General features: G+C 44.8%; 1 protein-coding gene and 1 pseudogene across 3 annotated transcripts in view; one reads left to right on the top strand and one right to left on the bottom strand.

The window, feature by feature from the left end:
• The window catches only part of LOC126202966 (putative fatty acyl-CoA reductase CG5065), a 534,251-nt gene that overhangs the window by 494,079 nt on the left and 14,059 nt on the right, over positions 1-26,113 (bottom strand). The window lies entirely within an intron of this gene.
• On the top strand, positions 19,251-19,368 carry LOC126204480 (5S ribosomal RNA; annotated as a pseudogene).

Genomic DNA, 26,113 nt, shown 5'->3' with positions numbered 1-26,113 from the left:
TCTACTACTACTACTACTACTACTACTACTACTACTATTATTATTATTTCTCCAGTTCTCGCATTTAAGTCTCCTCATATTAACAAATGATCAGAGAAGAAAATTGTGGGGGAAGCCAGAGACGAACACATCCAGCAAACAAGTGAGGACGTAGTGTTACAGCGCTTCTCTTGAGATGACGAGGTTGGCACAAGAGAGGAACGAAACTAGTCAGAAGATTGATAATTAAAAAAAGAATGTACTCAATACATTTACAAACTACTAATGAGAATTACTTCTTCACTCTTCAGAAGCAATACCACGTGTCATAAAACCTATTCCGGGAACTAAACGTACGTCGTCGTTGTCGTCGCTCATAAGATGCGAGGAATCTACAAAATTTCGAGTGGCAATCGCTGAAAACGAGACGCGGTGACTTTTTAGTTGAAGTAAGTACATAATGTCCGTAATACTATTGTAAAAGACGTAGACTGCAATCAAAAATAAGAACTATAGGAGGCATTATTCATTTCGGTTTAAAAATGATATTTCTACAGCCATAACCAGCCAACTAGCAAGTGGTGTATTTTGGAAAATATGTCTTATCAGTGTTATTTGGTTTCTAGCTGCGAAGAAGACCGTTTTCATTTCTGAGCCGTATCATCCGTGAAATACTCGCAGAGTATGTGCACAGGGCGACAGGGTTGCTCACACTGGATTCGACAGCAAATCGGTGCTGACAACAATAGTTCAGGTATACATGCCGACGTCGCAAGAACAAGTTGACGAAATAGAGAGGCGAAATGGAACGCGGTTACAGGGGAAGAAATCGAAGAAAAGATTACGAGAGAATATGGGCTTCGCAGTAGGAATGAGAAAGGAGAAAGGCTGAGTTCTCAAATTTCAGTTAGTAATAGGAAATACATTGTGCAAAAGTCACAAGAGGAGGAGATACACTTGGTAAATGACTGGAGATATGGGAAGATTCCACCTAGACTACATCAGGGACAGAAGAGGTTCCAATACCATATAACGTATTGTAAGGCACACCCCGGAGCAAATAATAACTCAGATCACAATTTAGTAACGATGAACAGCAGACCGAAGCTTAAGAGAAGTGTCTCAAAGAATCAGTTTGGAAGTGGGATACTCAAGTACTAAGGAATACCACAGTAGGCTGTCCAGTTGAAAATGAGTGGATGTCTCTAGACAGAGCAACTACAGAGGTTGGTAAGTCAAACACAGTTATTAGGAAGGCAACTACAAAGAAACACTAAAAGAATGTTTTAACTGATCGATGAAAGAACGAAGTACAAAAATTTTCAGGTAAAGGCAGGAATACAGCGATATAAAGCACTCACGAACGAGATTGTAAGCTTAGGGAAGCCAATGCTATCCTCAATGAATGGAATTAACAAAAAAATTGTTCAAATGACTCTGAGCACTATGGGACTTAACATCTGTGGTCATCAGTCCTCTAGAACTTAGAACTACTTAAACCTAACTAACCTAAGGACATCACACACATCCATGCCCGAGGTAGGATTCGAACCTGCGACCGTAGCGGTCACGCGGTTCCAGAATGACGCGCCTAGAACCGCACGGCCACACCGGCCGGCAATGGAATTAACAGTCTAGTGAGTACGGAAAATAGAGTGTAAACCGAAGAAAGACTAAAGTAACGAGAAGACGCAAAAATGGGAATAGCGAGAAACTTACAAAATTTATCATCACGAAGTAAAAGTTAAGATGTTCTGCTACCTCGGAAGCAAAATAATTCACGTGTACGAAGCAAGGATGGCATGAGAAGGGGAGCACAACAGGCAAAGAAGGCATTCCTGGCCAAAATAAATCTACTGGTCTCAAACATACGTCATATTTGAGGAAGAAATTTCTGAGAATGTACTTTTGGAGCATAGCATTGTATGGTATGGTAGTGGATCATGGACTGTAGGGAAACCGGAACACCAGAGATTCGAACCGTTTGAGACGCGGTGCTTCAGAAGAGAGCTGAAAATTAGGTGGACTGTAAAGGTAAAGAGTAAAGAGCTTCTTCGAATGGGCGACGAATGGAACATATTGAAAGCACTGACGAGAAAAGCGGACAGGATGATAGGACACGTGTTAAGACGACTGGGAATAGCTTCCACGGGACTAGAGGGTACTCTAGAGGGTACTGTAGAGGAAGACAGATTGGAGTACTGTATATCCAACAATATCTGAGGACGTAGGGCTCAAGTCCTACTCTGAGATGAAGTGCTCGGCACAGGAGAGGAATTCGCGGCGGGCCGCATGGCACCAGTCAGAAGATTGATGATAAAAGAAAAATGTGGAGGAGAGGGTGGTAATTTCTTGAATTCCTCCAAGTTACTTTAACAAGCAATCCTCCGTCTTCGACAATAGTTAAAAACTATAATATGTTGTGAACACCTCCGTGGACATACAACAGACGACTATATGGTTTTTTGGGGTAGTACCAGCAATACCCATGCAGCAAGAAGCAGTTTGTCAAGAAAACATATGCAGTTTACAGAAAAGTGCATCACACGCTTTCCTCAAGAATTGTACCGCCTGAATTATTTGTTCCTTATTACAACGTGTTTAGTTAAGGATTCACTGCCATATGTAGAATATGTAACCTAAACACTTAGGACTCCCTTGATGATAGAAATACCGTTACACTAGCAAGACACGATCCACGTAAACTTGTCCCGGATGTTCCCGTCGAAAATACTTGAGTGGAACAAGTCTGGGAAACAACTATCTATGCAGAGACCACAAACACAGGACTGTCGCGTTGGGAAAGATGTGTAAAACAGTCAAACGGGCGAAAATTATTTGTTCCTGTTGTTTCCGCGAGTCGTGTACATGGTCTCCCACTTTGCATTTTAGGACGGGGATAATCTCAGATTTCCGCCGGTGACAAATGCTGAAGAACAACTTCACAAGTGCGACATCATTCTCTAAGCAAAATGTGTTTCGCTGTAATGTTGAGAGAAGGCTGCTCTCTCTCTATATCGCAGCGTCAGGAATACGAGGACAAGAGAAAAAAAATAAGAAAAAGTCCCTGCCTGGCAGTTAAACACTGTTTTTCGGGTCGATAATATACTTAATCTTCGACACATACCAATTTTCGAAAATCAAAAGCTTGATTCTGAACTGACATTTGCGGTTGCGTTTTAGGAAACACTTCCAAAGAAATGAAGTTATAGGAATAATTACTTTTGCACGAAATAATAGGCAAGCTAAAGTTCTTTCAAGTGGCTGACGGTAATTTTACAAATTACATAACTTTATAAATGCTTGGAAGAGCAAACATGCATGCCCAAATGTTTACAGCATAAACGTCATCCTATATAGCAAATAGACAAACGACAGTGACTATAGCTACACGATGGGGGAGGAGGAGAGGACGGAAGTGATCACACAGCAACAGTACAGCAACTTATTCTGAACTCATCAACAGGTCTGTGTTTGTAATTTCCGTAGATAGCGTTGCCACAACATAAAAAAAGTATTGCGTAACAGGAATACAGCTGGTTATCCTGAAGTAAGTTTTCAACTTGGATATAAAAAAAGCATCTTGTAGCTAAAACTATTCAACTCTTGTGAAAGCCTACTGAAGATGGTATGGACATTTTGTTTTCTCTGTATTTAAGGATGTGTTCGGACACAGAAAACTCTTGTGTGTGTTCAGTGAATTAATGCGAACGTTTCTTTTCAACAAGTCATGTCGTTAGCTCGCCCGGTTGGCCGTGCGGTCTGACGCACGGATTTCCGGGAGGGAAGGAGCGCCTGGTCCCCTGCACGAATCCGCCCGGCGGATTTGTGTTGAGGTCCGGTGAACAGACCAGTCTGTGGATGGTTTTTAGGCGGTTTTCCATCTGCCTCGGCGAATGCGGGCTGATTCCCCTTATTCCGCCTCAGCTACACTATGTCGGCGATTGCTGCGCAAACAAGTTATCCACGTACGCGTATACCACCATTACTCTACCACGCAAACATAGGGGTTACACTCGTCTGGTGTGAGACGTTCCCTGGGGGGTCCACCGGAGGCCGAACCGCACAATAACCCTGGGTTCGGTGTGGGGCGGCGGAGGGGTGAAGTGGACTGCAGTAGTCGTCGTGGGGTTGTGGACCACTGCGGCTGCGGCGGGGACGGAGCCTCTCCGTCGTTTCTAGGTCCCCAGTTAACATACAATACAATACATGTCGTCAACTATAAATACCAAAGAAAGAATCATGTCCTGAGTCGAGGAAGGCCAACACGAACTTCGTTAATTAACATCCTTATGAACCTAGTGACTTTTCTAGCCTAAAAGTATTCTACCTGCTTGACTGTATTTGCTACAAAATTGACATCCAGGAATTATACAAGGGCGATCAAAAAGTTTCTGTTCGAAGACCGTACAGCCGAGAATCGGTTTGCCAATCAGGCAAAATCGCCGTGGCACTGAGAGAATCATCCCACCGACGCACCAGGTTGAAGATACCCTTTTGGTAAAGCGCCGTGTCCTGCTCCCTGAAGAGGTCCGTAACTTCTTGCTGCACATCCTTGTCAGACAGGAAACGTTGACCCTTCAAGGGTTTTTCAAGGGACCGGAGGCGAGATAATCGCATGGGGACAGATAAGACTACAAGGCAGGTGCTCGATGGCGTAATGGATGAGGCTGGCCTTCCAGATCGACCAGCGTTTTTGGGTCGAATTTCGATGAGCACAGAACTCGGCGCACCACTCCACAGAGGTGGTTTTCGACGGATATGCTGCCCAATACACAGTCTTCATTCTCCGATGGATATCTACGGTGTTTATCCTTCGGCAGGCTAGAAAAGAACAACAAACTTTGGTCCTCTTCGAACGTATTTGGTATTAACTTCGCCATCCTACATGTCGGTGCTTGCACATCAGCATCGGAGTCGAGTAACATTGAATATTTGCTGCAACGTCCCCTTCAAACGGAAACTTTTTGATGTACTTTACGGTGTGGAATGTAAACGATACAGACTGGACATGTTCCTAACCTTCAATTTATTTAGATATTACGGCTGTTTCTATGATCGCGAGATAATTTTACAGTTATTTTGTGGAAAGAAACAACTTGCAGCAGTGTTAGCTAGAGTAAACAGCTACAGTCTGTAGGAGTCTACACTGATGATAATGCCAGCGTCTCAGAAGCCAAGAGCCGGCCAAAGCGGCCGAGCGGTTCTAGGCGCTTCAGTCTGGAACCGCGCGACCGCTACGGTCGCAGGTTCGAATCCTGTCTCGGGCATGGATGTGTGTGATGTCCTTAGGTTAGTTAGGTTTAAGTAGTTCTAAGTTCTAGGGGTCTGATGACCTCAGATGTTAAATCCCATAGTGCTCAGAGCCATTTGAACCATCAGAAGCCAAAACAATTCCTTCCTCCTGTTGAGCCATCGTCATTTAGTCTGAAAAGTGATAGTCATTTCTTCTACTTTTCTTGGCAAAAGAAACAAAAATCTAAAGATGCCAAAATGAGATTAACCATTATTAACACGAGATACGTTCACTAAATTTTCAAGCAAAATATTATGGGTCTAACCATCTAAACGCCGAAGTAGTTTTTGTCTACGGTAAGTCAGCCACTGGACTGAAATCGCCCTTCCAGCCACTAGTTTGCCATACTGGTACCGAAACGGAAGACAACAAAGTGATAATCGAAGCATAGTATTCTCGTCTGAAGCGGGTCCACTGGAGAACTTCCATCGTCGCACGTGAGCAGAAATGAAGAGCAACTATAGTCAGACGATAAGGGATCGGCCATTGGACCTGTTAGGGCGCTCTTTGATTTTTAGCCTGTGTTTATTATGTTTTAGCGGTGGTTTATGTTAGTTTCCCATATGATCAGGGAAAGTAACAGGTGGTTCGAGATTTTAAGACTTAATACCTATATTACTGAAACCTACTTTGTGTAGAACTATAGAGCACTGATTATGCTCGTGTGTGACATTCTTTAGATCAATCAACTCTTCCGCAGAAATCCATACATATTATTGGACCAAATGCTGTGCGATAACGAGAAGGCTGTATACAGGATGAACCAGAGCTCCAACAACAAACTTTCAGAGGTGGTAGCATGGTCCAAAACAACAAAAAAGTCTAGTAAACATCGGCTCTAAAATGCATACCGTAAGAGTTATGAGCACTTTTTTATCTTCGCTAACGTGCAACATCTTCTTTACTGAATAACTGCTCATAGCTCTTACGGTATGCATTTTAGAGTTTACCAGACACTAGTAACTCGTTTTGGTCCATACTACCGCCTCTGAAAGTTTGTCGGTAGAGTTATCTTACTACCTGAAAAGCTTTAATGCAGCTCTCCTTTGCCTCTGAATAAATAAAACACTTACCTGATGAATACATGACCATAAATATAGTCGTTGGAAGACTACTTAGCAAAAAGAACTCTGATATGACTCTTCAGAACTCTGTTCATCGAGCACATAATAGAAGAGCAGCGTCAAAAATTTAAATGGTCTCTTGCAGGCAGGTCCAATTGTTGCGAAGTGCAGGAACACCTGAAGGATCGATTCGTGGTCGAAGTACTGCCAAATAATTATCAACATAATAAAAGAATTCAATGTGCGTAAATAAGCGACGAGACAGTTCAACTACACTACCACGCAGCATTCACTGGACTAAGTTACGTCCGTCAAGTATCACCGAGTATACATCCACATCAATAAATGGTGGATTCCGTAAAAGCTAGTTGTTAAAAAGGCAACATTTGTTAGTTAGACCCATGTAGGATTATATCTGCAACGATACTCAGCACTAACTGAAGCGTGAGGTACCACTATCATTTCCGCCTTTTCCTATTTTATTCGCAAGTGGTACACAGGAGGAACCACTGTCGGAAGAGGCAGTAGTGGCTTGTGGAGAATTTTATCAGTGCTCTACAATGTGGTAGCCTATCGCCTTTTGGCTTACAAATTATCATAGCTAAATTTAATGTATTAATTTTATGTACATAAAATGAACTGTTTAAAAATATTTAAATTTTAAAATTAATCTGTTTCTACTGGAAGAAATAAAATAAAATGAAAAAGAAATTATGGTAGCAGTGGGAATATAACCAGAGCCAGTGAAATGCCAGTCAGTGCAATGACCACAAGGGCACGGCGCATGCCGGCCGGGGTGGCCAAGCGGTTAAAGGCGCTACAGTCTGGAACCGCGCGACCGCTATGGTAGCAGGTTCGAATCCTGCCTCGGGCATGGATGTGTGTGATGTCCTTAGGTTAGTTAGGTTTAAGTAGTTCTAAGTTCTAGGGGACTGATGACCTTAGAAGTTAAGTCCCATAATGCTCAGAACCATTTGGCACGGCGCAGTTATGTCAACCGCTCCTCAAGATTCTCTCGCACTCTTCGCTTGTCTCATACGCACTTTCAAAGAAAAATACTGACCTTGTGTAGTACACAACGTAGAACTCCTAGTGCCAGAAGGGATGACGTCACATCAGAGCATACGCAGTCGAAAACTGACGGCTGCATCCCTTCTCCGAGATCATCGTAGTGCGGCTGAAAATTCCAGCACTCCACAATGGGTTCTAATTATCGCGGAAAGAACTCTACAAAACATGTACTCATTCGCTTTGTTTCCATACCAGCACGCATTCGAAGAGGAATGAAGTAATTCTAGTGTGATATTTGCACTGTTCAAAAATGGCTCTGAGCACTATGGGACTTAACATCTGTGGTCATCAGTCCCCTAGAACTTAGAACTACTTAAACCTAACTAAGCTAAGGACATCACACACATCCATGCCCGAGTCAGGATTCGAACCTGCGACCGTAGCGGTCGGGCGGTTCCAGACTGAAGCGCCTAGAACCGCCCGGCCACTCCGGCCGGCTCCTCGCAGTCAGTTGTAACTACGATGGCATGGCATTTAAACCATTAGACAAAATTTTTCTCCTATATACATTCTCCCTCCTGATACACAAGTTTAAACAAAAAATTGTATACAACAGTGAGCTATTTTGTTTTCTTCCTTGCAGATGGTATTTGTGGATTATCAGCTTATTATTAGAATAATACTTACGGAATAGGAACCCGTTCACAGAATAAAACTATTCGAAATACTCTCCTTGAAGCTACTATTCTCAGTAGGTGGAGGTCTCAGAGCCAATTTTCCCGCTCATTTTAAGTGACTTCAATTGCCAATCAAGGTTTCGTTTGCAATGACAATAAACAAGGCCAAGGTTAGAGAGGGGGAGACCAAAAGATGAACTGAGGGGTTGGGAGAAATACAACAGAATATGCCAGCAACTCTTACTGACAAGAGATATTCAGTATGTCCTCCGTGGGCACTGATGCATGCATGAACCCGCCGTCGTATTGAAACTAGGATGCCGCTGATGTATTCCTGGAGTATTGCGTGTGGTTTCGGAGCCTTCCATAATACGGGCACGAACCCTGGACATATTGTACTGGGTTTCCATTAGGGTTTCCACCTGTCCCGTATTGCACGGGACATCCTGAATTTGAGGTGAAAATCATGCCTCCCGTATTTTGAAATGTCCTCCCGTAAAAAGTAGCGTTTGTCTTTTTTGTCTCCCAATAATTTAAAATTTATATTTGATTTGAACGCCGTTGAAGTTCACAGTAGCTCCAGTATTTTTTTTCTATATGGGGCCTCAGAAGAAGGAAATCTCGTGATGTCTCGCCATTCTTTGGTAAAGTTGAGTATGCTGGGTTATACACTCCTGGAAATGGAAAAAAGAACACATTGACACCGGTGTGTCAGACCCACCATACTTGCTCCGGACACTGCGAGAGGGCTGTACAAGCAATGATCACACGCACGGCACAGCGGACACACCAGGAACCGCGGTGTTGGCCGTCGAATGGCGCTAGCTGCGCAGCATTTGTGCACCGCCGCCGTCAGTGTCAGCCAGTTTGCCGTGGCATACGGAGCTCCATCGCAGTCTTTAACACTGGTAGCATGCCGCGACAGCGTGGACGTGAACCATATGTGCAGTTGACGGACTTTGAGCGAGGGCGTATAGTGGGCATGCGGGAGGCCGGGTGGACGTACCGCCGAATTGCTCAACACGTGGGGCGTGAGGTCTCCACAGTACATCGATGTTGTCGCCAGTGGTCGGCGGAAGGTGCACGTGCCCGTCGACCTGGGACCGGACCGCAGCGACGCACGGATGCACGCCAAGACCGTAGGATCCTACGCAGTGCCGTAGGGGACCGCACCGCCACTTCCCAGCAAATTAGGGACACTGTTGCTCCTGGGGTATCGGCGAGGACCATTCGCAACCGTCTCCATGAAGCTGGGCTACGGTCCCGCACACCGTTAGGCCGTCTTCCGCTCACGCCCCAACATCGTGCAGCCCGCCTCCAGTGGTGTCGCGACAGGCGTGAATGGAGGGACGAATGGAGACGTGTCGTCTTCAGCGATGAGAGTCGCTTCTGCCTTGGTGCCAATGATGGTCGTATGCGTGTTTGGCGCCGTGCAGGTGAGCGCCACAATCAGGACTGCATACGACCGAGGCACACAGGGCCAACACCCGGCATCATGGTGTGAGGAGCGATCTCCTACACTGGCCGTACACCACTGGTGATCGTCGAGGGGACACTGAATAGTGCACGGTACATCCAAACCGTCATCGAACCCATCGTTCTACCATTCCTAGACCGGCAAGGGAACTTGCTGTTCCAACAGGACAATGCACGTCCGCATGTATCCCGTGCCACCCAACGTGCTCTAGAAGGTGTAAGTCAACTACCCTGGCCAGCAAGATCTCCGGATCTGTCCCCCATTGAGCATGTTTGGGACTGGATGAAGCGTCGTCTCACGCGGTCTGCACGTCCAGCACGAACGCTGGTCCAACTGAGGCGCCAGGTGGAAATGGCATGGCAAGCCGTTCCACAGGACTACATCCAGCATCTCTACGATCGTCTCCATGGGAGAATAGCAGCCTGCATTGCTGCGAAAGGTGGATATACACTGTACTAGTGCCGACATTGTGCATGCTCTGTTGCCTGTGTCTATGTGCCTGTGGTTCTGTCAGTGTGATCATGTGATGTATCTGACCCCAGGAATGTGTCAATAAAGTTTCCCCTTCCTGGGACAATGAATTCACGGTGTTCTTATTTCAATTTCCAGGAGTGTATATCTCGTCTTCTGCGGCGCACTTCCGTAGGTCTTCCCTTTCAGTTTTCCACGTAATTTTTCACGCTGTTTGGGACTGATTCTACGCAAATTGTGAAACTATCAAAGCTTATCGAAGACATCCGTATTAAGATGTCAGCTTCTGAAAAAAGTTCAATCAATACAGCTCGTACGAAGAAAGTTAAACGAATAACGTCCTATCAAAATAGCTGGGAATCGTCATTCCACGTGAGTGAAATCTGTTGTTGGACAATGCTGTAAAGTCCGATGTTCCATCTGTGCGTGCGAATTCTCTGCATCTCATGGCGGCGAGTCAGATCTTAGGCAAAATTCTAGAACTAAAACCCATATAGGAAGTACAACATCACAAAATAAAACGAAAAATCTGGATTCGTATTTTTCTAATCAAGTGACCTCTGAAACACAGCAAGATGAAGTGACTGCATCAGAACTAACTACCGTGTACAACATAACCACAGTTACGCCAGCATGAATTGCTCGAATAAACTTACCTTATTATTTGGGGATTCCAATGTTGCTAACATTGTTTCGTGTGGGAGTACGAAGAGAAAGTTTGGTGCATGATATATCGGCTCCAAAGTCTCTAAAAGGTGTTGTGATCGAACTTGTTTCTAAAAACTGTTTCTTTTCAATTGCAATAGATGCCAGCAATAAAAGTAATCGCAAAATGTCTCTCTCTGTGTAAGGTACTTTACAGCTACGAGTGGTGTACAAAGAAGTTGCTGAACTTTTATAAAAGTGCCAACGAAACCGCAAGTTCAATTCATGAGTGCGTCATTAAAGCATTTAGTGAAAATAGCCTCTCTTTAGACAAGGTTACTGCCTGAACTGCAGACAACAGTAGCATCTATTACGGTAAGCACAATTCTGTTTCTAAGCTCCTTCATGATGCATATCGCAGAATTTTGAAATGAAATTGCTCAGTTTATGTTGTCCATAATACAATCAGGCATGCAACTGATTGACAGACAGAGAAATGTTATTCTGAAACTACAGTGTCATTTTTCCATGTCTGCGAAGCGCCACGAAGATGCGAAGAAGTTTTTTATATGCTGATTAGGTGAAGACAAACACGTTATAACTCGCTGGGTTTCTTTATAACGTGCTGTGGAAAGATTAATCCACAACCGGCTTGCCATAACATGCTAGTTCAGATCACTGGCAGAGGGCTATTCCAAAGGTCTGAAGAAGTACTTTGATACAGAAAATAAACTTAAGGATCTATTTCTAGAAATCCATTTACTATTCTTCAGCAATGTAGCTAAGATTTTTGTTCAGTGCTTAAGATCTTAGGAAGAGACACTATTTCTATGATTGAATCTTATGACGAAATGTGCTTAATGAAGAGAACACTGGAACAAAGGAGAAAGCCTAGGTCTTCGTAATTGCAGTTAAGAATGCCATGGAAGCTCTCCCCCTTTCAGAAAGAGCAAAGCTGGAGCGAAGTTTATGCAGTTCTATCAAGGAGCCTTAAACTACCTTCAAAAATCGTAGGATGTTGCAGCGAAGCCACAATTTTTGTGGTTGAAACAGAAGCATAGATTCTTCCCTGGAAGCTGGTGTGAAATCCCTCCACTTAACTGAAATAATTGATATGAAGAGTTTTGGCTCGGGAACACTGCTGCCAGTATTTTGGAGAGTACAGAAGATGCCTCAAACAAGTGGTTGTCAGTGGTTACAAGTTATGACGGACGGACAACAGAAATTAACAAAATTAGAAAAAATCTTCTGTATTTTGTAATGAGCGTTCCTGGGTCAAATGCATTTGTTGAACGCATTGCCGCGTGGGGTAGCTGTGCGGTCTGACCACGGTTCGCTTGGCTCCCACGTCGGAGGTTTAGAGTCCTCCCTCGGGCATGGGTGTGTGTCTTGTCCTTAGCGTAAGTTAGTTTAAGTTAGATTAGGTAATGTGTAAGCCTAGGGACCGATGACCTCAACAATTTGGTCCCATAGGAACTTACTACCACCACTTGAACGCATTTTCTCCTGAATGCCTAACAAATAGACAGCATAAAGAGGTTCAGTAGATACTACTAATTACTATAAACATGACCATGTTTTGTAGGGAGTTCTGTCGAATGATACAGTTACACAATGCAATTTCAAAGTCAGCTAGGTCAAGTATTATCTGCATGTTGCGTCGGACCTAATGCACTCTACTGTGTGTCTTGTTAAAAGGGTGTAAATTTCTCTTACGTATTTCAGTAATTATCTCATTCTGTTAATGAAACCAATTATAATGCAACAGAATTCAGAGTTTTTATGAACTGTCCCTTATTTTTGTGAAAAATCCTATATTTTTAGGCTAATGTCCCTTTTTCCTTATTAAAAAATGTGGCAATCCTAGCTTCGATATACGAGAGCTTTCAAACGCACCCACAAATAAAAGTCCAGTGGCTTTAGGTCCGGAGACCGTGGAGGCCAGCCAGTTGGTTCATCTCTACCTATTCATCTGTCACCGAATCTGTTATTTACGAGGGTCACTCCAAAAGAAATGCACACTATTTTTGTAAAAATACAATTTTCATTCTGCATGTATGAAAGTTTTACAGTGTGTAGTTACATCCCTTCCGCTTGTTTTCAAACTTGGTTCAACCTGTTCCCGTGAGTGGCGCCGTTACAGCATGTCTTCAAGATGGCTGCTACACTTTACGTTCGTCAGAAGCAACGTGCTGTCATAGAATTCCTGTGCTGTGAAAACGAGACAGTGGGAAACATCCACAAGAGGTTGAAAAAGGTGTTTGGAGATGCTGCTGTCGATCGCAGCACAGTTAGTCGGTGATGAAAGTGGCACGGAAATATTGAGGATTGTCCTCGCAGCGGCAGACCTCGTGCTGCACACACTCCAGACAATGTGTAGAGAGTTAACGAATTGGTGACTGCTGACAGACGCATCACAATGAACGAATTGTCACGCTACGTTGGGATAGGGGAAGGAAGTGTTTGCAGAGCACTGAAAGTGTTGGCGTTAAAAAAGGTTTGTGAGAGGTAGGTTCCCACGATGTTGACAGTGGCTAAAAAAAAAAAAAAAAAAACGGTATGCAGCGAACTTTTGGAACAGTACGAGAATGGTGGAGATGAATTTCTTGGAAGAATTGTGACAGGTGATGAAACATGACTCCATCATTTTTCACCAGAGACGAAGAGGCAATCCATGGAGTGGAATCATGCAAATTCACCCAAGAAAAAAAATTCAAAACCACACCTTCTGCTGGAAAAGTTATGGCTACGGTGTTTTTAGATTCCGAAGGACCCTTGCTTGTGAACATCATGCCAAGTGGAACCACCATAAATTCTGAAGAAACTTCATGCTCGACTGAGTCGTGTTCGACCACATCCGCAAAAGCATAATGTTTTGCTGTTGCACTACAATGCACGGCCACATGTCAGTCAAAAAACCATAGAAGCGATCACAAAACTCGGATGGACAACACTGAAACACCCGCCGTACAGTCCTGAGCTGGCGCCATGTGACTATCATCTCTTTGGGAAACTGAAAGACTCTCTTCGTGGAACAAGGTTTGAAGATGATGACTCCCTTGTGCACGCTGCCAAACAGCGGCTCCAACAGGTTGGTGCAGAATTTTACCGTGCGGGTATACAGGCGCTGGTTCCAAGATGGCGTAAGGCAGTTGAGAGGGATGGAAATTATGTGGAGAAATGAAAATATTGTTGCTGAAGGATGTATCTACACACTGTAAAACTTTCAAACATGTAGAATAAAAGATGGATTTTTTTTTAAAAAATAGCGTGCATTTCTTTTGGAGTGACACTCGTAGAAGCCGATGGACATTAATTTCCATCGTGCATGAAATACATGTTTTGTTACATGGAGCCGGCCGGTGTGGCCGTGCGGTTCTAGGCGCTTCAGTCGGAAACCGCGTGACCGCTACGATCGCAGGTTCGAATCCTGCCTCGGGCATGGATGTGTGTGATGTCCTTAGGTTCTTAGGTTAGTTAGGTTTAAGTAGTTCTACGTTCTAGGAGCCTGATGACCTCAGATGTTAAGTCCCATAGTGCTCAGAGCTATTTGAACCATTTTTTTGTCACATGGTTAACGGCATCTCCGCTAACAGATCAGTTACAACATTCTCTACGAAATTATGATAACTTTGCCCGTTTAGCCTGGGTGGAAGTAACTGAGGCCGGCCGGCCGGAGTGGCCGTGCGGTTCTAGGCGCTACAGTCTGGAGCCGAGCGACCGCTACGGTCGCAGGTTCGAATCCTGCCTCGGGCATGGATGTGTGTAATGTCCTTAGGTTAGTTAGGTTAAATTAGTTCTAAGTTCTAGGCGACTGATGACCTCAGAAGTTAAGTCGCATAGTGCTCAGAGCCATTTGAACCATTTGAACTGAGGCCCTACCAAACAAACCACCAACAACGCCGGTCTAAACACTGTCAGAAAATCTTTGTTGACGACTTGCTTCAACAGTTGCGTGACGATTGACGTCTGTCCGTACATGTCGATTGTGAAAAATTACAATCTGATCTCGTCGAAACGACACCTGTGAACAGCACCGTCGCACTAAAATTAGGGTTGACACTTTGTTGAATAATTTATTCGCAGATGAGTACCCATGCAGGGAAATCAGCAGGTAATAGTGCCTGTACACGCTGTAAATGGTATGGATACAGCTCGTCCTCAAAATTGCCACGAAGTCCTGTCGTCAATATTCAATGTTGCATCTACATCTCTCGTACGGACATAAGCGCCGTCGTCAACTTCATGAAGAATTGCCGCCCGCCTCCCCCCCCCCCCTCCCCCCGTTGTAGTGTCACCGGCCTTCTAAGCCTCTGCCGGTCGCAAGTATCAGGCCCTAAGTCGATTTGTGTACAGTGCAATTGCATGAGACAAGTCAGCGATTAATCCACGTACTAATAAACGTGCTTGCAACATCGGGTGTTGATCACTGGAAACAGTTGACGTTACCTGTAACCAAGCAATGACTTATGTCTAGGGGGCCAGCACATCAATTGGAACTAGACATTGTTCCTCGAACCATTCCACCACATTCGTGGCCTTGTGACATGGCGCAGTATCTTGTTGAAAAATGCCACAGCCGTCGGGAAACATGATCGTCATGAAAGGTTGTACGTGGTCGGCAGCCAACGTACGATTCTGTTTGGCCTTCATGGTGCCTTGCACGAGCTCCAGTGGACCCATGGATGCCCAAGTGAATGTTCACCAGAACTTAATGCAGCCGCCGCCGCCACCTTATCTCCACCCCGCAATATAAGTGCAAGGAGTTATTCCCCTGGAAGACGACGGATTCCCGCTCTCCCATCGGCATGATGAGGAATGTATCGCGATTCATCAGACCATGCAACACTCTGCCTCTGCACCAACGTCCAGTGTCGATGGTCACGTTTCCATTTCAGTCATAGTTGCCAATGTCGTGGTGTTGACTGCATGGGTCGTCGACTGCGGAGGCCCATCGTTAGGAGTGTTCGGTACTCTGTATGTTCAGACACACTTTTACTCTGCCCAGCATTCAAGTCTGATGTCAATACCGCCACAATTCGCCGACTGTGCTGTTTTACTAGTCGGCCCAGCCTACGACGTCCGACATCTGTCATGAGGGGTGGCCAACCAACACCAGTACGTCCAGGACGTGGTTTCACCTTTGTTTCGCCACGTGTTTAAGTCGCTCACATCATCAATCCTCGAACACCCGGCAAGTCATTTATTTTCGAAAAGCTCTTACCGAGTCTCCGGGCTATCACAATCCACCCTCTGTCGAACTCGGATAGATGGCGGGCCTTCCCCATTCTCCACACGGACAGCACGCTCACTGACACTACATGCACCGTGCATGTATCTGACTAGCAGTCATTCCTCGCCAAGTGACGCTGCTGTCGCCTGGACTGGTTTATATCGTTGGAAGGTCGGTGACAATGTTCTGAATGACTGAATGTTATGACCAAATATGTTTACTAAAGAGAAAATTGGAACAAAGAAAGGAGGGAAGCTCTATATCCCTCAGAATGAACCAAGCTGGAGAGAAGTTTTATGCATTTCTATCAAGAAGCTTTAAACTACCTCTCACGGGAGAGAGAGGGACAAATTCTAGTACATTTTTAGGAATTGTGAGACAGCCCAGGTTCGTTAGTTTGCTTATGCAAAGATCGCAACTTGAGAAAGGACATTCCCGTTGCTGCCGCTGCAACAGCGAGCAATAATTGTATTCTATGTAGGTTCTTGAGACTTCTGTGTTTTCTGTTTTTTCTGTGTTCATAGGCACCAACTTGCCAACTATCCTTTTCCTTTGATTACGGCCTTTCTGTATATTACTTTTCACATCCTATAACTATAACCGAAGCTGTATAGTATTCATGAAATCCATCGTCCTCTCACAGTATTGGCGAACCATGAAGGTAGAGGGGCGGAAACGAAAGGAAACGAAAGGAAAGGAAAGGAAGATCTCCTGCTTACTAGGCAGTTGTGTAACCCACTACGTCCCTGCCGATGTCAATGTCCTCCATACTACTTGTAGGTTCTCACAGGTGGTCAGACGTAATCATGCATCCACACTGAAGAAGGTTGATTCGTTGCCCAACGAGGCGAATCAATCACATGAATGCATGGTGTCTGTTCTTCCGAATACGAGGTGCGACAATATAAAGTAATGAGACTTATTTTCTTTGCAAGATGTGGCAACCCTGCAGGCTTGCATATGCACCATATCTTTGACCTTGGTCTATGAGCTGCTTCTAGTCCAAGTGGCACATCGATGCAATTTCTCAGTCGTGAGTTGTGCTGTGATTAGTTAACACGTGTTTGTGTCTCTCGTCACATAAATGGAACCGCATAATATTGCGCAATTGTATGTCATTTCTTTTTGAGTTAAATTGGGTGAAAATGCAATGAAAACTTACGGTAAGTTTCAGAAGGCTTTTGGAGAGGAGGATATGTCAAGAGCTCAAGTTTTTCGTTGGCATAAAATGATTAGTGAAGGCAGAACGAATATTGACGATGAAGACCGCAGTGGACGACCATCAACCTCACGGACGGATGTCAACTTGGCCAGGGTGCGTGAACTCGTACGATCTGATCGAAGATTTTCCGTGAAAATGATTGCAGATGAACTGAACATCAATCGAGAAACGGTTCATCTAATAATAACTGAAGAAAGATTTGTGCAAAAAATGGTCCCCAAAAATCTCACACCACAACGGCGAGAAACACGGAAAAATGTGGCAGCCGATCTGTTACAGCAAACGGAAATCAATCCAGAATTGTTGAGCCGTGTTATCACTGGTGATGAAAGTTAGTTTTTTCAGTACGATCCAGAGACAAAACTCCAAAGTTCGCAATGGTGCTCAAAGGGATCACCCAAGCCAAAAACAGCTCGCATGTCAAAGTCAAAAGTGAAATGCATGCTTGTGTGCTTCTTTGATTCCAAGGGAATGGTTCATAAAGAGTGGGTGCCTCTTGGACAAACAGTTAACCAATATTACTACAAAGAAATTTTAGAAAGACTTCGTCAAAGAGTTCTTCGTGTCCGTGCCAACATTGCTGATAATCGGATTCTGCATCACGATAATGCGCCATTCCATACTGCTCTGTCAGTACAGCAATTTTTAACCTCAAAACAAATTTCAGTACTACCACAGCAACCTTATTCACCAGATATCGCTCTATGCGACTTTTTTCTATTTCCAAGAGTCAAAACGGCGGTCAAGGGACACCATTTTCAAACACAAGATGTCCAAAAAGCTGTGACGAGGGTCTTGGATGATATTACAGAAGATAAGTTCCAGAAATGTTACCATCAATGGCAGAAGCGCTGGAAAAAATGTGTGCAATCAGAAGGGAACTACTTTGAAGGAGACAACACTAAACTTGGCCAGAATGAGATTTTCACTCTGCAGCGGAATGTGCGCTGATATGAAACTTCCTGGCAGAATAAAACTGTGTGCCGGACCGAGACTCGAACTCGGGACCTTTGCCTTTCGCGGGCAAGTGCTCTACCAACTGAGCTACCCAAGCACGACTCACGCCCCGTCCTCACAGCTTTACTTCTGCCAGGTAGGAAGGTAGGAGGCGAGGTACTGGCAGAAGTAAAGCTGTGAGGACGGGGCGTGAGTCGTGCTTGGGTAGCTCAGTTGGTAGAGCACTTGCCCGCGAAAGGCAAAGGTCCCGAGTTCGAGTCTCGGTCCGGCACACAGTTTTAATCTGCCAGGAAGTTTCAACACTAAAGTTGACTAAAACGGTAAGCAACATTTTTTTCACATCAGTCTCATTACTTTATTGTCGCATCTCTTATGTCCGACAGAAAAGACACCACGCATTCATACGATCACAATTAAAACGACATTTAACTATTATTTTTTAAAGTACTTTAACGTACTCCTTAAATTTTTCCTCAAGAGCGCTGCAAATGATTGATACCAAGAGACACATGGGCGAGAAGTGCACTTTGAGTAACTATATCAAACATCAGTATGAATCATCAATAACCAAAAAGTGGAAGATGATCGACACTCTGATTGCAAACTAGTTTACAGTCATTCCTACTGGCATTTGTCTTACCAATCCACGGACCATTTGCTTTTACGATATATTCAGATCTATGTTTCAACACTCTGGAAAAGAAGCATCGGTTCACGAGTTAAAAGTTTTGGAAGCAGTTCGCTTATCCATCCCTAAAGACTGATATCCCTTTCTCTACCTAACTTGTTTTCTTGTGGAATGCAAATGCTGGAGAGCCGCACTGTCTTCCGGTATCAGTCTGTATCGTTCTGGCCCGGAAATGTACTGCTGCAGATATTGCGGGGCAGCACTCGCTGGCAATGTTGCCGTATATGTGGCTGTAATATTGTGTTGTCAAGCAATATAGTTGGTGGAAAGAGGCAATTTTTGTGGGCCGTGTAAACGAATTTGAAGTCTCCGTATTAATTCCGATTCCACAAAATTTTGTCGTCGAGATCATTTCGTGAGATGTGTCTGGGAGAATACAATATTTGTTTAGACTCTTATTGGATCATTCGCGCTTGGAACTTCAACAGTAAATCTCTCTGATTTACAACGCCACTCTTGTAATGTCTGCCACTGCAGTCTGTAGAGTAGTGTATCTTCACAACTATTTTCGCCTACTATACGATCCCGTGACCAACGGCCTTGCCGCAGTGGTAACACCGGTTCCCGTCAGATCACCGAAGTTAAGCACTGTCGGGCTGGGTTAGCACTTAGATGGGTGACCATCCGGTCTGCTGAGCGCTGTTGGCAAGCGGGATGCACTCAGCCCTTGAGAGACAAACCGAGGAGCTACTTGATTGAGAAGTAGCGGCTCCTGTCTCGGAAACTGACATACGGCCGGGAGAGCGGTGTGCTGACCACATGCGCTTCCATATCCGCATCCAGTGACGCCTGTGGGCTGAGAATGACACGGCGGCCGGTCGGTACCTTTGGACCTCCATGGCCTGTTCGGGAAGAGTTTAGTTTCATGCGATCCTGTGGCGAAACGCGCCACTCTTTGTTGGAACTTCCCTACCTTGAAACTGATGTGGTAAGGGTCTCATTACAAGAAGCAACATTCAAGATTCGGTCGAAGATGTTTTTTTGTTAGTTACTCTTTTTGTGGACAAATAATTTCTCAAAACACTCCCCGTAAATCTCAGCCAGGTATCAGCTTTTACTACAACTACTTTTATGTGGTCGTTTCACTAAGATCGCTTGGAATGGTCTGCCCCACGTTTCTATGGCTGTTACTATTTCCAGCGATTTACCTTTACCACTATAATCGAACGTAAGTGGTTGTCTTCTCCTAATCATGATACGTCAACATTTATTTATTTTCAATACGAACTGCCAATCCCTGCACGAATCATCGCTTCTCCGTTGGTCTTCCTGAGAGCGAGCGAGAGACGTTGGGAGGGCTGGATTCAAATTCATGATGGCTTTGTTTAGATGGCGCTGGAGCGTGACAAGAATGCTCACTACCCCAATAAGACGCTACGGGAAGGACGCTGATCACTTCAAAATATCAGCTTAAAATTCCTTGCTGTATCAATTGAGCAAGATACTACTCCCTCACCCACATATTACTCGTAATAATGCTGACCGTATACTTAAATTTTAAATTACGTTCGGACGTTCGACAAACAATAAGAAGGAAAAATAATGCGTTTGTATAATGACATGCAAGTAAATATCAGTAGGCCAACGGTAAAATTTTGTGATTCAGTCATACATCAAACTTTCTAAAACGCCAGACCAACGTAAAAGTAACAGACAACTTACTGTCTGAAAACCCTTACTGCGTTATATGAAGATATACTGATTCCAATTTCCGTCATTAAACACATTACTTCATTTTTATTAGCGGAGCGACAATAACCACCACGTCTTTAAACATGAGCTGTGCGTTACAAGTGCAAACCATCCTTTGACAACGAATGCCCCAGACTGGATACACTGTGAATTGAAGGTTACAGCAGATACATGAGTATCTGTAACACTAGGGACCGGAAATCTAACACACTGCACATCATCTTTTTTTAAAAAAACTAATAGTAATACTAATAATATACAGTTAACAATGAAAAACCGCGAGGAACAGTATTTTGGTATCGTATACGAGAAAAAAGCTGCGAAACTTCTCTCGCTATTTAACATATATATCTAACTATTAATAAACATTTGAATTCTTGACGAAATAAATCTCGTGTGAACAGCCTGGTATGAGTGTGCATAGGACACAATATTTCGGCAATCGACCACGTTGCCATCATCAGCGCACCTGATGATGGCAACCTGGTCGATTGCCGAAATATTGTGTCCTATGCACACACATACCAGGCTGTTCACACGAGATTTATTTCGTAATAAAATACGCCTGGAGAAGTTGATGATTCACATTTGAATTCTTTATTATTCACTACATTTTGACCGTCTAACTGATGGAGTAACCGAAAGTGAATGAAGTAACGAAGTTTTGGCTTCCGGCTAGGTGAGTATAAAATCGCATAAGCAGCCCGCGGATACTGAACTATTTTCAGGCTCTGTTAAGTTATCTCTGCTCTTCAGCACGTATCCATCGCCCTTTCCCACCCCTTCGCCTTTTAGACACTAAGGCAGGAGCGATACTGCGCTAAACGTTCTCTTTGCTCAAGCAATTTTTCTGTGAACTCCGCTGTCAGTCCGTCTCTAATAATCCGCCGTCAGCGGGACGTAGACCCCAAATCTTCCTTTCATTCTCCATGTCAGATTAGTTACAAGACATTATTTGAAAGATTAAAATCTAGTCCATCTAAAATATAAACACAGCTGTCGTGGAGAAAAAGGAATGTGTCTTACACAGGGCGGTCAATGCTGGTTGTGGATGACGCTGGAGTTGTCGGCCGATGGTGGTCCACATGTGCTCGATTGGAGACAGATCTGATGACCGTACACCCTGAGACAACATGTCGACAATATGTAGAGCATGTTGGGTTACAGTGGCGGTATGTGGTTGGGTGTAATCCTGTTGGAAAACGCCACCTGGAATGCTGTTCACGAATGGCCTCAACAGATCGTATCACCACACTGATGACAAATTTACGGTCGGGCTGCGCGGAATAATCACGAGAGGGCTCCTCCTGTCACACGAAATCGCACGCCAGACCGTAACTCCAACAGGAGATTCACTGTATATAGGCTGCAGACAGGCTGGTTGCAGGTGCTCGCCTGGTCTCCCAACCAAAACATGGCCATCACTGGTACCGAAGCAGAACCAGTTTTCATCAGAAAACACAACAGACGTCCATTCCGCCCTCCAGTGAGGTCTCTGTGGTGTCACTGCCAGACACCACACTTGCTAGGTGGTAGCTTAAATCGGCCGCGGTCCATTAGTACATGTCGGACCCGCGTGTCGCCACTGTGTGATCGCAGACCGAGCGCCACCACACGGCAGGTCTCGAGAGACGTACGAGAACTCGCCCCAGTTGTACGACGACGTTGCTAGCGACTATACGGACGAAGCCAATTCTCTCATTTGCCGAGAGACAGTTAGAATAGCCTTCAGCTAAGTTAATGGCTACGACTTAGCAAGGCGCCATTAGCCTTAAATAGCTTGTATATAAAGAGTCACTTGTATCGCCACAATCTCCAGATGTCTCATCAAGAACGATGTATACAAGGATGTATTAAAAGTTAAGCATATTCCAAAGATACGTATTTTCTTTATCACATTCATTAAGTCTCCTGTTTCAGACCTCACTCCATCCTTCGTGAGTTAGCGCGTGCATCTTGGCCGCCTCTTTCAATTAGTGTGCGTAGTGTTGGAAAGTCTGCCGACACTACAGTCTCACCTGACACCACTGAAGCCACAAACGGTGGTGGTTTGGGGTCAGTGGAAATGGATGCTACAGGGCGTCTGGTTCAGAGCTGTCCTTGAAGTAACCTATTTGTAACAGTTCGTCATGTCATCGTGGTGCCAACTGCTGATCTAATTGCTGCTGCAGACGCAGTACGATGCGCCACAGCCATACGCCAAACACGATCCTCTCGGTAGCGTCAAGTGACCGTCCGGGGCCCCGTCTTCTTACGACCGTGACCACCACTGCAAGCAACCATGTACAGTGGCTACACTCTTTCTAAGTGTTTCTTCACTTTCGCGGAAGGTACATGCCGCATCAGGTGTCACTACTGCCCGATCTCCTTCAAACCTGGTGAGCTCCTGATAATGGTGTGTTCGTCGTCTTAAAGGCATTCTCGACAGACATCAACTCACTATGTTCAATCTCAACGATAACTTACGCTCACGATCGTTATAACGCGTATTAAAAAAAAAGCAAACCTGATTTGTGTAATATCTTCATTATACACTAAAGAGCCAAAGAAGCTGGTACATCTGCCTAATATCGCGTAGGGCCCCCACGAGCACGCAGAAGTGCCGCAACACGACGTGACATGGACTTGACTAATGTCTGATGTAGTGCTGGAGGGAACTGACACCATGAATCCTGCAGGGCTGTCCATAAATCCGTAAGATTACGTGGGGGGTGGAGTTCCCTTCTGAACAGCACGTTGCAAGGCATTCCCATTAATGTTCATGTCTGGGGAGTTTGGTGGTCAGCGGAAGTGTTTAAACTCAGAAGAGTTTTCCTGGAGCCACTTTGTAGCAATTCTAGACATGTGGGGTGTCGCATTGCCCTGCTGGAATTGCCCATATCCGTTGGAATCCGCAATGGACATTAATGGATGCAAGTGATCAGACAGGACGCTTACGTACGTGTCACCTATCAGAGTCGTGTCTAGGCTTAGTGGAGGTCCCATATCACTACAACTGCACACAATCCACACCATTACAGAGCCTCCACCAGCTTGAACAGTCCCCTGCTGACATGCAGGGTCCATGGGTTCATGATGTCTCCATACCCGTACACGTCCATCTGCTCGATACAATTTTAAACGAGGTTCGTCCGACCAGGCAACATGTTTCCAGTCATCAACAGTCCAATGTCGGTTTTGACGGCCCAAGGCGTGGTGTAAAGCTGTGTGTAGTGCAGCCATCAAGAGTACACGAGTGGACCTTCGGCTCCGACAGCCCATGTCGATGATGTTTCGTTGAATGGTTCGCAACGCTGACACTCGTTGATTGCCCAGCACTGAAACATGCAGCAATTTGAGGAAGGGCAGAAGGGTTGCACTTCTGTCAGTTTGAACGATTCTCTTCAGTCGTCGTCGGTCCAATTCTTGCAGGATCTTTTTCCGACCGCAGTGATGTCGGATGTTTGATGTTTTACCGGATTCCTGATATTCACGGTGGACTCGTAAAATGGTCGTACGTGAAAATCCACCCCCTTCATCGCTTCCTCGTAAATACTGTGTCCCGTCGCTCGTGCGCCGACTATAACACCACGTTCAGACTCCCTCACATCTTGATAACTGCCATTGTAATAGCTATAACCGATCAACAACTGCGCAGTCACTTCTTGTCTTATACAGCCGTTGCCGATCGCAGTGTCTTATTCTGCCTGTATACATATATCTGTATTTAAATGCGCATGCCTACACCAGTTTCTTCGGCGCTTCAGTGTATAACGCGTTGTGGTCCCAATCATCCGTCCTCACCAACTATCCCTTCTGATGACTGGTTTCCATTTCACTTCAGTCCGTGTCAGAAGGTGGTAGGATTCGCAATACGTACGGGTGTTCCAGAGATCTTGGAGCTCTTCAACTGGTACGTGGAACGTCTGTGCATTATGGGAATATCTGGGTTAAAGTTACCTATTTTGCCAGATAATCGTTGCAGAGCAGCTGAAAAGCTTTCAACAGACGTGGATCTCGTCACACCTAGATGCACAGAGTCGAGGCCCAAGTGAAAAATCATCTAGTTTTTGACACAGACAGAGAGAGAGAGAGAGAGAGAGAGAGAGCACGACAAGGCTGAATTTCAAGTTGTATCACTTCTTTCGCATCTGACAACGTTTATTCATGTGATAAAATACCGAGCAGCGCCATGGTTCAGAGCCCACGTTGCTTTAGTTCCCCCTTTGACTAGCTGGGTGAGTCATTTCAGAAGTCACGGGAAGCCGAAGACATACCACTCGAATAGGACCATGCCTAGTAAACCAAATGTGTTCAAACCCACCTTCGGGTTTATGTAAGATTTACTGTGTTTATTACTTCTAGCAAAACGCAGGTTAGGAACTCTAGTGTCTCTAACAGGAGTATGCGTAATGTCTGCTTTGCGACAGTTGCGATATGAGAACGTGCGTTATCATGAAGCAGGTTACGTGGTTACAACAACAGACTCCGTACGGCCGTCCAGATTTAGATTTTCCGAAGTCTTCCAAAACAACTTCACGAGACTGACAAGATGGTTACGCTTGATAAGGCAACGAAAAATTTTCTCTCACAAGTCTGTGTGTTCTTTAATGACCACGCCGTTCTGAGGAGGTTTAAGCTTTAAACTCTTCTGAGCCAGTACATGGGGAATGTGTGTATGACAGCAACTTAAAAAATCCAAGAGCAGAGGCAAGATTCTGAGTGACGTACATCGTGTATCGAAGTGCATACGTGGGAAAGTCATTGAGCAGATATTGTTATTGCAGAGGAGACAAATTGTATATGATGACTAGGCATAACAGTCTGTTACTGAAGAAATCAGAAATCACGGATGCAAAGACTAGTCAGAGCATCGAGTAACTTCGCTACGAGAATAGCAACTGACAGTTCTAAACTCCGTTCACCGTCCTTCCGAAAATGCTGTGTATCAAAATACAGTAATAATGATCTATAATACGTGTCTTGTACGAGTATTTCCTTACAGATCTACATTTTGGTAATTTCCTGTAATATCGTAGTAGATCACAGACACTGTCCCTACTGTGGAGCAAGTTAAAATTGATATATTAAGGAACGACCGAAAAGTTCCTTTCGAAGACCGTACAGTCCAGTCCAGAATCGGCACGCCAATCAGGCATATTAGTCGTGAGCATTAAGGCAATCATCTGCACATGTTTGAGGATACCCATTTGGTAAAACATCGTGTCCTCTTCGTCCGACAGGAATCTTCGACCCTCCTAGGCCTTTTATTTTTTTTTTTTAGGGAACGACGGCATGATAATGCATGGGAAGATATCGGGACTGTCTCCGCAGTGGTTAGCATACTGTACGCTCATTCTGGAGGACGACGGTACAAACCAGCATCCAACCATTCAGATTTAGGTTCTCCGTGATTTCACTAAATCGCTCCAGGCAAATGCGGGGATGGTTCCATTGAAAGGGCACAATCTATTTCCTTCCCAATAGTTGACACAATACAAGCTTGTGCTCCGTCTCTGATGACCTCGACGTCGGCGGGACGTTAAACCCAGTCTTCCTAACTTCCTTTTTTAGAGTGTATCCCGCTTGAGATCGCGTAACTTCTGCTTTACGAAATTCGCGATATGAAAGCGTCTTGTATCGAATCGCGAACAACACGGAACTTGGCACAACATTCCACAACGGTGGTTTTTGGCAGCCAGGCTGCCCCACGTACATTCTT

This window comes from Schistocerca nitens, chromosome 9 (genome assembly GCF_023898315.1).
Source record: "Schistocerca nitens isolate TAMUIC-IGC-003100 chromosome 9, iqSchNite1.1, whole genome shotgun sequence".
NCBI lineage: Eukaryota > Metazoa > Arthropoda > Insecta > Orthoptera > Acrididae > Schistocerca > Schistocerca nitens.
Note: the sequence above shows the minus strand (reverse complement) of the source record. Positions and strands in the feature narration are given on the sequence as shown.